This window comes from Haemaphysalis longicornis, unplaced genomic scaffold, assembly GCF_048455015.1.
Source record: "Haemaphysalis longicornis isolate Haplotype H1 unplaced genomic scaffold, Haemaphysalis longicornis Haplotype H1 scaffold_3, whole genome shotgun sequence".
In the NCBI taxonomy this organism is placed as follows: Eukaryota; Metazoa; Arthropoda; class Arachnida; order Ixodida; family Ixodidae; genus Haemaphysalis; species Haemaphysalis longicornis.
This window is the reverse complement of record NW_027526335.1, coordinates 73,846,198-73,852,197: the sequence shown is the minus strand read 5'-3', so window position 1 is coordinate 73,852,197 and position 6,000 is coordinate 73,846,198. Positions and strand designations below refer to the sequence as shown.

Sequence of the window (6,000 nt, the reverse complement as noted above, 5' to 3'; positions counted from 1 at the left end):
TTCCTTTCCGCAGACCACGCGTACCCCATCATTTTGTGTATACTTCCCCACAAAGCTCTTAGTTCGCAAGCTGCCTGCACTAGCCTCAAAAAGCAAAGCACCGCCTTTGAAGCATCGTAGAAATTATCGCAGAAGGCGCCGCCGACCGAAGCGCCCCCACCGCGTGTCGGCCGCCGTAGGAAGCGTGGCGGCGCGGCTCCCACGCGCGCGACATGCGGCTTTCCCGCAGCAATCCGATGACAAGATGGCCGGCGGTCGCGCAACTCTTAGCTTCCTGTGGGAGCTATACAAAGGAACTGTAACCCCTGCGAGAACACTGCGCCCCCATCGGTGTGTCTGAGGAGCGGTTTCTGCAAGGACGGCGGCGGGTCTCGGAACCTGCCCCTACCCGTGCGTGACGCACGACTTTCAGCAGGCGGACGAAAAGGCAGGACCTACAATATCTCCGCTGTTAAAAGGTTTCTATTGCTGCGTTGTGTACGGGCAAATAACTCGATTATTTGCGCAAGAGTAGGCTGGCACAGCGCGTGCGCTTTTTGTGCGCAATAACAATTGGGTTAATTAAAGTTTTGTGTCGTCCAGTGTCTCTTCTTTCCGTCCTCGTCACAGCTTCGCTAGTAATCGTGTCTTAATTGTGCAGTCGCTACCAACTAGCCCAACTTTCCGCCTTAACTATCTCACTTTCAATAAACAAAAATCTGGAAGCCGGCGGCCGTACACTTCAAACGTTAAACGAGCCTTTTATGGTCTTTTCTTTTTCTAATATCATTCACAAAACCGACAGGCATACATTTTACTACCAAATAAAAACCTCCTTTCGTCTGGCGCAGAATAAGCTCTTTTAGCTTTTGTACGTGTACCCTCATAAAAGAATTAATTCGGCAAGAGAGTGAGAGAGAGAGATAACTTTTCTATTGAGCTAAATTTAGGTGGGGTGCTTCCTCACTTCAGGTAACCATGTGCCGCCCCGGCTGGACTGGCCCTCTCGACCATCAGAAGTTGATCGTGAGGGAGGGAGCTGGACAGCAGTATCTCCCACTGCTCAGGTTTAGGGGAAGGAAAAGGGGCTGTAGGGGAAGGAGAAGGGTCAAGATTGCTTGCCATAGGCGAAAGCTACTTTCTTTAATAGATTGTAAACTAAAAAAGACACATTGCTGTAACCCGTGTTTATTTAAACAAAATAGAACATAAAATTTGACCATCGACATCGTTAAAAATCTCAGGGCAGATGGAGCACGTCCTTTTTCCATAAGCTCTTCAAGGAGGCCCATATATTGTTGGAACATTTTGTCCTTGTTTTATAATCGCTGCACCGCATCCCCTACTTCGGGCCTTGCGATTACTAGTCCCGAACTCGCCACAGATTGTCCGGGACGAAGTATGGTAGGGTATTCGTTTTCCCATTGCATGACGAACGTTGCAACAATGAGCGTCTTTGAACTTCAATCTGCAAATCGCCCGCTTCCTCGAGATATTTTGCGCGAAGCTCACAATTTGTGGTTTCATCATCATCATCATCATAATCATCATCAACAACCTATTTGGGTCAACTGCAGGACGAAGGCCTCCCCCATTGACCTCCACCCGTTTCTGTCCTGTGCTGCCCGTGTCCATTCCTTGCCTCCGAATGTCCTTATTCCATCTCTCCATCGAGTTAATGGCCTCCCTCTTCTTCTAGTTCCGTCTCGCGGTGTCCATTCTGTTGTCCTTGTGGTCCACCTGTTGTCCATTCGTCGTACCACATGGCCGGCCCAAGTACATTTCTTTTTCTTAACCTGGACTATGGTATACCATCTATCCGAGTTTGTTCCCTAATCCAGGTAGCCCGTTTTCTGTCCCTAAGCGTTACTTCTAAAATTATTCTCTCCATTGCACGTTGAGCGGACCTAATCTTGCTTTCTAATTGTTTAGTAAGTCGCCAAGTTTCCGCTCCGTATGCCATCACCGGCAGGACGCATTGGTTGAATACCTTTCTTTTTAGGGATACAGGCATCTTTTCATTATTTGCGAGTGCTTGCCGAATGCCCCCCATCCCAGTCCTATTCTGCGCCTGATTTCTTTCTCGTGGTTTGGGTCCGCACTGACCATCTGGCCAAGGTAGTTATATTCTTGTACTTGTTCCAGTGTTTCGTCTCCTAGTCTAAAAAAGGCGCGTTCAGCATGTTTATTTATAATTCCTTTAGTTTTATTCATGTTTATCTTTAGCCCCACAGCGAAGCTCTGTGATTTTAGTTCCTCAATCATGTTTTGGAGTTGCTCTGCAGATTCACTGAGCAAGACTCAGTCATCTGCAAACCTTAAATGGCTCAAGTATTCGCCGTTTATCCGTAAGCCTAAGTTTTCCCAGTAAAGCCTCCTGAATACACTCTCCAGACATGCCGTGAACAATTTTGGTGAGATGGTATCTCCTTGTCGCACTCCCCTTCGGATCGGGAATTTATCACTTGGATTGTAAAGTGTAATTCTGCCAGTGCATTCCTCATATATGTCGTCTAGGAGTCGTAGGTAGGTCATCTCTATTCCTTGGTCACTGCGGCGGCGCTTACTGGATCGAACGCTTTTTCATAGTCTATAAATAGCACGTAAAGTGGTTTATTACACTCTGCGCATTTTAGATGCGACTGCATCTCATTCACTCGCCTTGTCCCTCCATACGGCGTTGTTGTTGTCCGTCCACACCCCTCCCCCATTCTCCTCGCCGCGCGAGCTGCGCCAACACCCTCTGGACTAGCCAGAGGGTGTTGGCTGCGCTCTCCGCCACTCACCCCCTCTCCTCTCTAGCGAACACTCCATGGAGGAAAGGAACACTCTCTCGCGAGGGGCATTGGATTGGATTCGATTGGGTGGGCTTGGCTTGAATTGAATTGGATTGTGTTGGATTGTGTTGCGTCATAGCCGCGCCACATTGCGTCATAGCCGCGGTCGTTCCAGCACCGGCGTTCCGATTTCGGGCATGTGCATAGACTTGACCTTCGCTGCAAATTGCACGGTGGTCCCGTTACCTCACCATCCACTACCCGTAAACTTCAGCGACCACAAGGCCGTCATCGTAAACGTTACGCCGCGTGTTAAATAAAGAATACATCATGCGCGTTCCTCACACGTTTCACGCAATTAGAGAATCAACCCAACGGAAACACAAGTGAACCCCCAAGATGCGTCGCATCTCCACAGGGTTCCCCTCGCGGGAAGGTGGGGTAATTTTTTGTATTACTTGGTTGATGACATGGATGTGATCCATTGTAGAGTATCCTTTTCTGAACCCAGCCTAGCTGTTCCCTGGGTTGTTGGAAATCTAGGCTGGCGGTTATGCGGCTAAGTACTATCTTGGTAAATAGCTTGTATACAACCGACAGAAGGCTGATGGGTCTCTATAGTTCTTAAGATCTTTGTTATCTCCCTTCTTGTGAATTAAAACTATGGTGGCGTTTTTCAAGGCTTTTGGTACTTTTAAAGTCCTTAAACATACTGAGAATAGTTCAGCAAGCTTTTCTAGAATTATATCTCCACCCTCTTTTAGAAGGTCTATGGTTATGCCGTCGTCGCCTGCCGCTTTCCCTCTTTTCATGCCCTTAAGTGCCTTTTCTACTTCCTCTTTCGTTACTGGCGGAACATCGCAAGCAACGCTTGTAGGCTCGGTACTTTGTCTCGCTCCAGACTCGCTGGCGTATAGCATGGTGTAGAACCGTTCTGCGATTTTTATTATCTCTTCCATATTGTGCGTAACGTTACCCGCCTGTTCATCTCTAACTACGTACATTCTGTCTCTGCCAATAGCCAGCTTCCTCCTTGTTGCCTTCAAGCTTTCTCTTTTTTCTAAAGTTTCCTCAATGGCCGCCATGTTGTACGCACGAATGTCAATTGTTTTACTTTTGGTTATAAATTTTGACAGCTCCGCTAGTTCAGTTTGATCCACCGTACTCGGCAATATCATCTTCTGGCACTGCGAAATAAGTTCCCTTGTTTGCCTAGCTAGTTTTCCAGTTTGCTTCCTACATGCTGCTTTTCCAGTAGCCGCTGCTGACTCCGTGATTGCTGTTGTTAGGTTATCATTTAGAGTGTCCACACCGTCCTCGTTCTGACCGTCTAGAAGTGCGAACTTGTTCTGAAGGGTTATTTTAAACTCATGCGTGCTGCCTCTTATTGACCTGACGTTGGGCTTCTTACTTTTTACGAGCTTCCTTCTTTCTTTTTTGAGATTTAGCCTTATTTTGCACCTAACCATCCTATGATCACTGCACCGAATCTGGCTTAGTACCTCCTCGTCTAAAAAAAAAAAAGACGTCTAAAAAAAAGACGACTCAGTTTCTTGGTTTTTCAGCAGTTGATTAAAAAAGCAATTCTCGCCTTGAAAGGAAAGCTGGCGCTATAATTTTTTTTTGTGCGGACACACACACACACACACACACACACACACACACACACACACACACACACACACACACGCACACGCACACGCACACGCACGCACGCACGCACGCACGCACAAAGGTATGGCGCCCACCAAACAAATTTTTCTTGTATCGCTAAAAAAGCAGGACATTTATTGTTGCATTTATTACTTTAGATGATAAATTGATCCCGAAATGCAACCTTCGTGCAAATTTAGTTTCAACACACTCAAGCCATCCTAAATACAAAATATATTTTTAAAGACTCCATTCACAGTTGTAACACAGAGCACCACGTGACCCTGTTTTACGGTTTTGTGTTAGCGCGGGGAGCTTAGCCGGCTGCACCCGACCGAGTACGTGACCTGCGGTACATTTTTATTTGTAGTTTTATGGCTGCATTTGCGCGGCATAAAGCGCGGCCGACTTCGACTTTACCATTTATGACTAAACTTATCGTAACGGAGTCCCATCTCCTAATGCAATGGTGCCTAAGAGCACAGGGTAAGAATAAATTTCTTAAACCGTGTTTAAGAGTGATAATCGAAGAGCCCGACTTATAAATACGAGCAGTAGCGGTACCCGTCGAAGTACAAACCAATTTTCAAAACGCGCGCCATTGCTTTGATTTCGGCATCCTTGGCTACGATTGGCTGTAAATGCTATAACGTCATCTCTCAACACGGCATGGGTTCGGTATGAAGGGACTTTAGGCCCGGTGCTGCACATTCTCTTGACTTCATCCACATGCCAATCAGAGACAGCAGCGAAGCCAGCACGAAGTGTCCTAGAATCTTGTAGAGAAAAAAGATGTGGTCGGCTCGGTCAGATTCGGGACTGTTTCTGGACTCTCCGGAGTATCGTTAGCTGAGGAGAATAGATTGTCTATCGCACATTGTGAGTTCAGTGTGCAGCCACCGTTTGTCATGACAGTGTGCAAGTGATGCAAAACGGGACAACTGGAGCATTTTATATTCGGCGCAATAATACAATACACAAATTTAAAGCTTCACGAACGTCCTGGCTCGTTGGTCTAGGGGTATGATTCTCGCTTAGGGTGCGAGAGGTCCCGGGTTCAAATCCCGGACGAGCCCAATTTTTTTTCTTTTGTTGCTGATATCTTGCATATGTAATGCGAAAATGTTTTCATCTAACCACTACTAAGTACGCGGAGGTAGGTTTCTCTGGAGTTTCAAGAATAGATGAAGGACTTCTGGCGCATTGAAATTCCTATATTATTACTTATTATAGATGAACACAGGTTACGTGGTTTCGTAACCCATGTTACACAAAATATACCTGCCATGCCAATATTGAACCAAGGTAACTGTGTGTATGCCATGCCTGATCCTTCATAATAGTTAATAGATAACCCGTATGTTATTGTTTTTTCATTAGTTGTGAACAGTATATAACACAAAGATAAAGTAATTATGTTTCCCTAGATTCATTTTCCTGCTCATGATTTTTCCAACACGTGTTCACAATGTAAAGTGAAATATATATAGCAAGTGCAGGGTGCACAATACATATTATTTTATCATTCTATATGCGGAATATTTTCAAAATTTCTCTGAGTACCACACAGTTGGTACAGTGTGCAGTCTTG

At 46.0% G+C, this 6,000-nt stretch overlaps 1 non-coding gene across 1 annotated transcript; it reads left to right on the top strand.

Moving 5' to 3' along the window:
- Positions 1-5,413: 5,413 nt before the first annotated feature.
- Trnap-agg (transfer RNA proline (anticodon AGG)) lies at positions 5,414-5,485 on the top strand. Its single transcript has one exon. It is a non-coding gene; the product is annotated as a tRNA-Pro (tRNA).
- The last annotated feature ends 515 nt before the right edge of the window (positions 5,486-6,000 follow it).